Source organism: Mauremys reevesii, linkage group 1, assembly GCF_016161935.1.
Source record: "Mauremys reevesii isolate NIE-2019 linkage group 1, ASM1616193v1, whole genome shotgun sequence".
Lineage (NCBI taxonomy): Eukaryota > Metazoa > Chordata > Testudines > Geoemydidae > Mauremys > Mauremys reevesii.
The window spans coordinates 17889570-17901092 of NC_052623.1; positions in this window are offsets into that span (position 1 = coordinate 17889570).

An 11523-nucleotide genomic window follows, 5' to 3' on the forward strand; every position below is an offset into this window, starting at 1 on the left:
CAATCCTCTTCAACATTGCCATCGACTGGGTAATGCAGCGTACAACAGAAGACTGCCAAGAGACATTAAATGGACACTGTTCTCATCCCTTGAAGACCTGGACTTCGCAAATGATCTCGCTCTCCTATCACATACCCAACTCCATATACAAGAAAAAACAAATTGACTCAACACATTCAGATAGCAAATTGGACTGAAAATCAATCACAGTAAGACAGATATCATGATCTTTAATATTGCCTCACCATCCCCACTACGGATAGAGGATTATGTTCTCATCAATGTAGAAACATTCACATACTTGGGCAGAACTGTCAGCCAGAATGGTGAAACAAGCCAGGACATCTGAAACAAAATCACTAAAGCCAGGAACTCCTTCAGGAGCTTAAATACAGTCTGGAAATCATCAAAATACAACACCAAAACCAAACTCAAACTGCGTACTTTCAACATTACTTTATAATGCAGAATGCTGGGAAATGAGAAAGTCTGGTCATGTCATACTATCTTCATTCCATACAAGTTGCCTCAGAAAAATTCTCCATATCTTTGGCCCAGAACAATCTCTAGATCTATTGACATAGTGCATCCAAGAAGATATGAGAACTATCATTGCCAGGAGGCATTGGGGTTGGATTGGCCACATGCTTCAGATGGAAACTGATTCCATCACCAGAGTGGCAATAAGATGGACACCTGAAAGCACGCAAAATCGAGGCCGCCCGAAAACAACACGGTGAAGAGCTGTGGAAGCTGAGCTGAAAAACCTGGGGTACAGCTGGGGAACCATTGAAAGACTTGCCAGAAACAGACAGGAGTGGAGGAGCTTCGTCGCTGCCCTAAACGCCAGAGACGTAATGGGAACATGATGATGATGATGACGATAGGGCGTACTACTTTGGAATTTGCTACATTTCGCTGGATGAATCAATGACAATTGTCCAAGCCAAGAGAGATGCTTGTTTCCCATTTCTGATGCAATCTGTTGTTTTAGTAGGAAAAGCAAAGCATCAGGTCACAGCTTTTCAGGCACAATAAAGGAGGAAGGATGAGCTAGTGGTTAACCTGAAAGACTGAGAGTCAGAAGGCCTATTCTGTTGCTGGCCCTGCCACTGACTTTATATGTGGCCATGAGAGAGTCACTTGGACCTCCATTTTCATTTGGGGTGCCTCCATTTTAAGACAGTAGGGGCCTGATTTTCAGAGGTGCTGAGCATCAGTGCAACCACGCTGCTGGAAGGTTAAACTAGATAAATTCAGATTAGAACTAAGGTGCAAATTTGTAATAGTGGAGGGCATTAAGCATTGGAACAAACTAGCGAGGGCTGTGGTGGATTCGCCATTGCTGGAAACGTGAAAATCAAGCTTGGATGTTTTTCTAAGAGTGATGCTCTCGTTCAAACAGGAATCAATTCAGGGAAGTCCTGTGCAGGTGTTATGCAGGAGGTCAGACTATATGATCACAGTGGTCCCGTCTGGATTTATAATCTATGAAGTCAGTGGTGGAAGTAGAAAATAATTACTGCTCCCCATCTGGGTCTGGCCTCCCCATCATCCATCCAGCCACTTCTCTCAATGGGCCGGTGGGATCTCATTGTTCAGCAGCTTTCCGGTCGCCTCCCATCCTGCCAGCTGCTTCTCCCAGCACCTACACAGGAACACAGGATTGCCAGACTGGATCTAACCTGAAGTCCATCCAGTCCAGGATCCTGAACCAGATGGTTCAAAGGATGGTATAAGAACCCCACAGTGGAAGATGTGGGGTAACCTGCCCCCACATTAGATCTCATCCTGATCTCTAATAATTCATGGAATGTGCATTACTAGTGTGTAATGCGACTGATCGAACAGAAACTCCCAGGCTATCTTCCCTAGAGCATTTATTATTTTATATACTCTTGTTGTGTCCACCCTTAGTCACCTGCTTTCTAAGGGAAACAGGCCCAGTCTTTCTGATCACTCTTCACAGGAGAACATTTCCAGGCCTTGGATCATCTCATTGCTCTTCTCTGAGCACCCTCCAGTTCTGCAATAGCCTATCTGAGGTAGGCTGACCAATACTGCACCCACCTCTGTTTAGGCAAGTCCAAGGAAGACAAAATACAGCCAGAATCATAAGAATAAAGAGGCTGAGATTTTATATCCAGCTGCAGCAAAGCTTGGGGGTTCGTATGAGGCACGGAGAGCAAGAGACATGAATGGAACCAGCTTGAGTTTGTGCATCAGATGATTGATTTAAAAATACACATCCTGTGATGGGTTTGTAATTAGAAACCAGCCTTTGCCTTCCCCCCTCCATATTTCTAGATGATCTTGGCAATGACGCGGGTGTCTGAGATGTATAAAAAACCATCACAACGTGGAACGTGATACTCCGCAGGATTAATGGAGCAGAGTTACTGGGAGGGCTGTGTTGTGTAAGGGCCAGATTCTACTCTCTGTTTCCCTGCTGTCAGTTCAAAGGAGCTCTTTTGGCTTTAATAGTGACATGCAATGTCTGTGGCCCCTATCACTGCATCACCTAAGCACCTCATAAGGAAAAGGACAGATAATAAGACAGAAACGATCACAATGCCACTGTATAAATCCATGGGATTCCCACACCTTGATTACTGCCTGTGGTTCCAGTTGCTCCATCTCAGAAAAGATATATTAGAAATGGAAAAGGTACAGAGAAGGGCAACAAAAATGATTAGGGGCATGGAACAGCTTCCGTATGAGAAGAGGTTAAAAAGACTGGGAGTGTTCAGCTTGGAAAAGAGACAACTAAGGGGGGATATGACAGAGGTCTATAAAATCATGACCGGTGTGGAGAAAGTAAATAGAAAAGTGTTATTTACTCCTTCTCATAACACATGAACCAGGGGTGACCCAATGAAATTAACAGGCAGCAGGGTTAAAAGAAACAAAAAGAAGCACTGCTTTCCACAACGCGCACTCCATCTGAGGAACTCATGGCCAGAGGATGTTGTGAAGGCCAAAAAGTATAACTGGGTTCAAAAAAGAATGAGATAAGTTCAAGGAGGATTGGTCCATCAATGGCTACTAGCTAAGGTGGTCAGGGACACAGGAAGGGATCACTCAGTAATGGCCCTGTTCTGTTCAATCCCTCTGACACACCTGGCATTGGCCACTGTCAGAAGACAGGGCTAGATGGACCTTTGGTCTGACCACTCTTACATTCCCCACAATCTTTATGGTCTGAATCTTAGCACTCTGCTACCACTCTCATTCTACAACTGGGGAAATAAGACCCCAAGAGGCTAAGGGACTTGAAGCCAGATCTTTACATTCCTAGGCCAGTACCCTAACCACTTGACCATCCTTTACACTGCTGAAGCTAACAGAAGAATTTGGAGCTAAATATTTGTGCAGGTGGCGTAAGACGGGGAAAGCCCCAAAGACTCGTGAGCCTTTCCTTACTCTTCTTCCGTAAAATGATGATTCGTCACTGAAGTGAAGTGCTGTTTGCAATGTCTCCCATTCATTGCTCATTGCTGCTTTTTAAAGTGGGAATCACAACCCCTTTGATTTGGGCCTGAGAACTTACGAGCCTACTTTGTTTGTGGGAATGTTCAGAGAAAGAGGAAAGTGTTGCGACTCTGTGTGCAAATGTGTTTGCACGAATATTCACATAGGAAGTTTCACAATTGCTTGTACAAGAATGTGTTCATGCGTGGGATCACTCATTCAAGTCCTCCTCTTGCTCATAAAAAAATCAGCCATCCAATCAGGAAGCAGAAACAATGTTGTGTGACATGGGGGAACCAACCAACCGCTGGGCAGGAATAGCAAATACTTAGTGGAGTTGCCCAGTGCAGGACCCCATGAGGGTGGGAAGCAAAGGCTGACTCAGTCTCCAGACTTAATGCTGCTCCAACATTTGCCCTGTTGACTGTGACCCCAATGGGCTGTTCTGGCAGCTGGGAACAGTCGGAGCATAGAGTTGTTCTGGACCCAACCAGGCTCCGTACAGCTGGGTCTGCAAGGAAGGGTGGAATAGAATTGTACCAGCTCTGCATCCCCCAGACATTCCCTCTGCACAGGGAGAATTCCCGGATGGCCAGATACGCTGGCTTTAGAGCTGTGAGTGTGTGCTGGCTCATATCTGTGAAGAGAAGGCGGGTGTGAATTCATCCACAGATGGTTTGCTCTAAATATTTTGCCCTACGTTAGGTGTCTTTCTGCTGGAGATGACCCCAGAGCTGGCCCTTTGCTGCTCAAGAACAGCCTGTGACGGGGATGGAAATGAATCCAACAGCTGTTATTTCCTATTATCCCTGCTCCACACATATTCAGAGTATGAAACACTTCTCCTGAAACAAGACTGATTCCTACACCAGACTGGGTATGTCTAGCCTACCCGCCGTATCGGCAGGTAGCGATCAATTTCTCGGGGATCGATATATTGCGTCTCATCTAGACGCGATATATCAATCCCCGAAAGCGCTCCCGTCGACTCTGGAACTCCACCAGCATGAACGGCGGTAGCGGAGACGACAGGGGGAGCCACGGACGTTGATCCCGCACCGTGAGGACGAGAGGTAAATCGATCTAAGATACTTCGACTTCAGCTACGCTATTCACGTAGCTGAAGTTGCGTATCTTAGATTGATCTCCCCCCGTAGTGTAGACCAGCCCACTCACACCTATTAAGTGCCCAAATCACAACACCTTCAGCTTTGTTCTCATCAGCCTTTATGAAATGAGCAGATTTGGACTAAAGGGAATCCAGTGCTAGATAATCCAGACCAGTGGTTCTCACCCAGCAGTATGCATCCCCCTGCGGGTACGCAGAGATCTTTTGGGGGGTACAGCAACTCATCTAGATATATGCCTAGTTTTACCACAGGCTACATAAGAAGCATGAGCAAAGTCAGTCCAAACTAAAATTTCATACAGACAAAGACTGGTTTATATTGTTCTATACACTGAAATGTACCTAGTGTTTATCTTCCAGTTGATTGATATAGTAAAAATGAGACAATCAGCAGTTCTTCGGTAACAGTGTGGCTGTGGCACTTCTGTATTTTTATGTTTGATTTTGTAAGCAAATGGATTTGAAGTGAGGTGAATCTTGGGGGTACTCAAGACAAATCAGACTCCTGCAAGAGGTACAGCAGTCTGGAAAGATTGCGAGCTACTGATCCAAAACGCTGCTGTGACTCTGCTGGGGGCACTCTGCCTGAGCCAGTATTGACTTAGGGGGAGGAGCATAAATCAAATTCAGTTTCTCCCCACCCGTTCCCCATTGACTTCAGCAGGAGCACAGTGTTCAGCCATCCAGTGTTTTTTGAAAGTTTCACCCTCAGCTTTGTGTGTGTGTGTGTGTGTGTGTGTGTGCGCGCGCGTGCGTATGTGTGTGTGTAACAATTTTAAATGCAATAGCAAGTCCCTTTGAGAAGGCAGCTGTAGCCCTCCTAATGCCACGGAATGGTTTGATAGATATTTTTCTTCTGGACTCATTAAAATAAAATCAATACATATTTTGGGACTTTTAAAACTGCATATCAGACCAAATGCAGCTCCACTGAAGTCAATATTATATATATATGGAGATATACCTATCTCATAGAACTGGAAGGGACCTTGAAAGGTCAGTGAGTCCAGCCCCCTGCCTTCACTAGCAGGACCAAGGACTGATTTTGCCCCAGATCCCTAAATGGCCCCCTTAAGGATTGGGCTCACAACCCTGCGTTTAGCAGGCCAATGCTCAGACCACTGGGCTATCCCCCCCCCTAAATCATCTCTTTAGAGTTGGACTCACTTGCCCAGGGGCTGAATCTGGACCACAAGGTACAGTCTGGAATGGCTCCTTCAGAATTTGTAGACATCTCTGAGGTCGATTGTGTAAACAGGTATCCAGGTGTGACATAAGATATGTATGATGCACTAGCCTGAGCTCTTTTTAAATGCATATTTCCTTCCCTAGAGGTCATGCTGCACTTGAGAGCCATCTTATTAATAAGTACAGGTACTTGGAACATTCCACCGTCTGACACCTACTTAGATGGTAAACTCTTTGGGGCAGGGACTGGCTTTTTACCCTGGCACGACAAGCTGTTATCTCTGACTGTGGTCCCTAGGCACTACGGTAATACAAATAATAAATAATGGTCCAAAAAGCACACACCTGAACGTAACAAGAGCTGTTCTTTTCCACGCGACTTTACTCAGCAAGTTGTTCAATACGATATTTTTATTAATCATCGAGCTTTACTTTATTTCCCATTTTTTCAGTTGTGCTTTCAGTTCCTTCGTTCAAAATATGTTAAAAACAATCCACCCATAAACGCACATTACAGAATGGTGCACGTTTCTGTATTTTCTTTGTATTTCTGGAGCAGGAAAGGGCGCGGTGCGCGGGGTGGATAGCGGTGAAAAGGCTGAGCTTGCACGGGGAAGGAGGGTGGGTTTCTGTCGCCACTTGCACTTCATTGTAGGGGATCAAGGCAGGAAGCTGGCAGCTACGCTGACCTCAAAGGCCCATTGTTAGGTCGGAAATCGTAGCCAACATTTTTGTGTCTGAGGTGCTTAAAGCTAAACTAACTAAATCCAGATTCAGACTCCAAAAGAGAAGTGGGACCAGCTTTTCAGACGCACTGAGGACTGCAGCTGCCGGTCCCTTCTCTGGGCGTGAAGACTAAGGCCAGGTCTACGCTAAAAAGTTAGGTTGACCCAGCGATGTCGCTCGGTGGGGGGGGTGAAAAATTCCTACGCCCTGAGCGACGTAGTTAAGCTGACCCAACCTCCAGTGTAGACAGTGCTGGGTAGAGGGAAGAATTCTTCCTCTGTCCTAGCTTTTGCCTCTCGAAGAGGTGGATTTACTCCAGCGATGGGAGAATCCCTCCTCTCACTGTGGTGAATTTCTCTCCATTGAAGTGCGACAGCGGCACAGCTGTGGCGATGCAGCGTTTCTCGGGAAGATGCAGCCTAAATGTGTGGCCTTCCTGTTTCTAGTCCCAGGCCAGAGCACCTTGCCAGGAGGATTTCAGAACTGACCAGTGACTGTTGCATTCTCCCAGAGGCTGGAGGATTGGGAGCCACTGCTCTGATTATTGACACTATCCTTTCATTGTTGCACCCATGCTCCCTCAAGACCTCCCAGGCTGTGGAAGTTGTGGGGCTGGGGACACAATAACAGTAATAAAACCTAGCTCTCATCTAGCACTTTTCACTCTTGGATCTCAAAATGTTGCACAATGGAGGTCAATTGTCATTAGCCCCATTTTACAGATGGGGAAACCAAGGCACCGAGTGGTGAAGCGACTTTCCTGAGGTCACCCAGCAGGCTAGTAGCAGAGCCAGGAATAAAACTCAGGTCTCCTGAGTCCTAGTCCAGGTCACTAGCCACTAGGCTGCCCTGCCTCTGTGAAGAAGAGATCTGCGGTGAGGCTTTGCATTCTGTTCATTGCACTAAGAGCCTAAATAAACACAGCAGGCCAGGAAGTGGGGAGGGACTTTTTAAAATTAAGCTGACAGTCTGGTGCTCATCCAGTGAGGGGGTCAGGACAGGATAAAACTGACCCATCTACTTCACCGAGGAGCTGGGGGGACTAGTTATTAATGCCTGGACAGCGCTTCCACCAGGCACTCTGATGCCAGGGTGATGGGCATTTTCTGAGACCTTCAGCAGGACTTGGAATCATAGGCTCCAACTTCTAGTTTTCCCCAGGGGTGCTCCATCCCCACTCTGCCCCAAGGCCCCACCCCGTCCCTTACCCCAAGGCCCCATCCTCACTCCACATCTTCCTGCCCCCACTCCATCCCCTCCTGAGGCCTGTGCCTGCCTCTCCACTCTCCTCCCTCCCCAAGCCACCGATCAGCTGTTGGGCAGCAGTGCCGAACCAGTGTGCCAGTGAGTGCTGAGCTCACCTCTGAGAATCCAGTCAGTTTGGACTTGATTGTGCCTGGCTGTTCTGTGGTGTGGGAGGAGCAGACAAGGCACCAGGGGCCTGCTGCGACCCTCTGTAATGCTGACAGACTCTGGTTGTCAACAGGCAGAATTGAACTGGGGACCTCTGAAGCTTAGTGCAGGAGCCTCTCCCGCATAAGCTAAAAGCCAACTAGCTGTTAGCTAAGGCTACAGAGCAGACTCATTTTATCTCTCTCTTTAAGTGGTCTCAGTGCCACTACGTGGGACAGAACACCACACCCAGGAGGTGCGTGGGTTAAACCGCACTGCTGACAGGCACAGCTGTAACCCTTCTGTGTGTCTCCAGGGTTGCAGGACAGCCCCAATGGGTGGGGAGAAAGCAGGCTCAGGATCCCTCCTTTCTGTGTCCCAGCCACTGGAGCTGGCTGGGTGTGCTGGAGGGCAGCCTGTCGCATCCCTGGAGGAGGGTAGCAGCAGCAGGTGTCCAGAAGGAATTCTCCAGGCAGAATTCTGCCAGCAGAGCTCACCCCGGGGGCAGTGTGACTCAGCTCTTGTGCAATAGGGCACAGGGCCTTGGCTCTTCTGTAGGCACCTCAATACAGATTTCAGTGCCTCCGTTTGTGCAACCAGTCTTGAAAATGTTGGTCTTTGGCCCCATAGTTTGTGCAGCACTTTTCAATGAAAGGTCAGAATTGATCGACATTGGACAGAAATCCAGAAAACAATCTTCTGAGTTTCACCACAAAAAGTCATTGGCAAGTGTAGACACTCCCATGGTTTTTGTGCAAAAAAGGGACTTTTCCCCGCTGTAAACGGCAAGTGTAGGCATGCCCTTAGACGGGACTGTGAGGAATTCAAAACGCATTCTCAAAAGGCCAGTGAAGAGCATGGAATAAATGCAGCCCTGGTGAAACTGCATTGACTTCAACAGCTGTGCTCCACTGGGAAATGACAGTGCTTATTTAATCTCAGAGCTGATCCTAACTAGTTAAACTAACGGATGGTGGATTTAGTCCAAACACAGTTATAAAGCTACACGGTCAACATACTAGGTCAGGGAGTATTGGCTTGTTTTTCCCACCTTCCAAGCCAAAGGAGAGTGATTTACAGGATCTGATTGTGTGCTCTCAGGTACCTGTGGTCAGTTACACCGGTGCAAAGTGGGTGCAAAACGCTGCCGTTCTGACTCTGGTGTGGATGGTACCTGCTTTGTATTAGTGTACGTAACTGCAGGTCTGATAGTATCAACAGGGGATTCAGTTGGAAGAGGAGCTGTCATCAGCCCTTCTCATCCGGACCCAGGAACCTAGTCAGCATTTTTAGTTCTGTTTTTGCTGCAAACTGAAAACCACGATAAGCTCTCATTAAAACAGAAAGGCCAAAAGGTGTGTCCAGCACACGTTTTACAAAAGCACTCTGCTTCGGTTCCTCTCCTTAGTCTCCATTTGTTCTTTGCTTGGGATGTGAGATACAATTGTCTCCTAAATCTTGGGGAAGAGAACTGAGCAGCCCTGCAATCCTGGGTCTGTCGATTGATCTCAGTGGGCTTTGGATCAGGCCCCATAACAGTGGGATCTGCAACACACCTGCCCGGGAGTCACGGCTCGTTCTGATGTCCCTCCCTAAAGTGGTTGGAAGGGATTCACCACCACCCCGGAGCAGGCTGCAGTGTGACTTGCAAAGGATCCCCACAGGGTAAAGCTGGCAGAGGGGCTTACAGTAAATCTGTCTAGACAGCTGTGAAATGTGTCCCAAAACTAGGGTCTCTAAAAATAGCATCTCAAGGTAACGTGTCAATGTGAGGAAAGCACAGTGCCCAAAAGAGAGCCCTGGAATGGACTACAGTGAACGAGGGCTGTTTCTGCACTAGCAGTGCCTGAGCTGGTTCAGAGAAGATTTCACCACACAAGAACAGGCCCTAACAGCGCTATGAAGAACACTTAGAATGTTAGTGTAGTCCACACACCTTCTGGATGTGGTGCCCTGTCCCCTCTAGTGGCACTGAGACTACTTAGAAAATAATGAGTCTGCTACAGCCTTAGCTAACAGCCGTGTAGCTTTTAACTCATGCAGTAGAGTCTCATGCATTTAGCTCCCGAGGTCCCAGGTTCAATCCCACCCACTGACAACCAAGGTCTGTCAGTGTTACAAGTGGGGGCTCATCTGGGAAGTCTTTGAAACTTGGGATGTGGTTCCTCAGCTAGGGCAAGTATGTAACCCACACACCGCCTGGGTGTGGTGTTCTGTCCCATCTAGTGGTACCGAGACCACTTAGAGATTAATGAGTCTGCTCTACAGCTGTAACAAAGAGTCATGTGGCTTTTAGGTCCTGCAGTAGAGGCTCATGCATGTAGCTCCGGAGGTCATCTAGTCCAGTCCCCTGCACTCATGGCAGGACTGAGTATTTAAACCATCCGCAACAGGTGTTTGTCTAACCTGTGTTAGGGGGCTTATTCCTTCACCCTCTCACTTCCCTGGTCCTTTTCGCATGAACAGAAAGCAACAATACCCGAAGTTCAAAGGTGCAAACAATTTGCTGGGTTATTGGGGTGAACGTCCAGCAAGCTTAAATCCAAGTTCCTTTTCCCTTATTTTCGAATCCCAACTTACTTCCTGTTTGCCCCAAATGTATCTAGTAATATTCTCAGCTCTACCTTAACCAATCATTCTACTGAAATGTACCTCACCAAACCTACCATATTGTAACATGATTAGCTAACCAGTTATATCCCACCACCTTAATTAGTTTACCTCCAGCAAAATGCATTATACAGCAGACAGAAACAATCACAGAACCAGACAGAGACCATGCAGATAAACAATAGCAAAATGGGAACTATAATGACAAAACGATACAGAAGTGAGGATTTCACAATTACATCTATAAAGACATAAGGGTCTCCCAACTATGTCTATTGATAAGTGAGGTCTTACCAAACAGAAAACTATCAAACTAAATGTTTACATCTTCTAGGCTCTTCCCTGTATCTGGAGGCGATAGATCGGATCATCTTCCTAACAGCCCCAGATTGCCTTATTTCAATATGACAGTTTGGAATGTAAAGATGTGACCATATGCTTCCCAGCTTATGGCTGCCTCTGCTGCTTAGCCAAAGACCTTAGCTTAAGAACATGGCCTCAGACTGTCACAGTGAGAGAAGGCCCTTACACAGCTTCTTTCTTTTATACCTCTATAACTAGCTAAATGATAAACATATACCTACATTCTTAAAGTATAGGCCTTTGCAGACAGGCCTGAATATCTATATCCTAACAACCTGCTCTTAAAAACTCCAATGACGGAGATTCCACAACCTCCCTAGGCAACTTATTCCAGTGCTTAACCACCCTGACAGTTAGGAAGTTTTTCCTAATGTGCAGCCTAAACCTCCCTTGCTGCAATTTAAGCCCATTGCTTCTTGTCCTATCCTCAGTGGTTAATGAGAACAGCTTTTCTCCCAACTCCTTGTAACAACCTTTTATGTACTTGAAAACTGTTATGTCCCCTCTCACAGCTTGGCTACACTTGAAAGTTGCAGCGCTGGTGGAGGCTTTCCAGCGCTGCAATTAGTAACTGTCCACACCTGCAAGGCACATCCAGCGCTGCAACTCCCTGGCTGCAGCGCTGGCTGAACACCTGGTCTGGT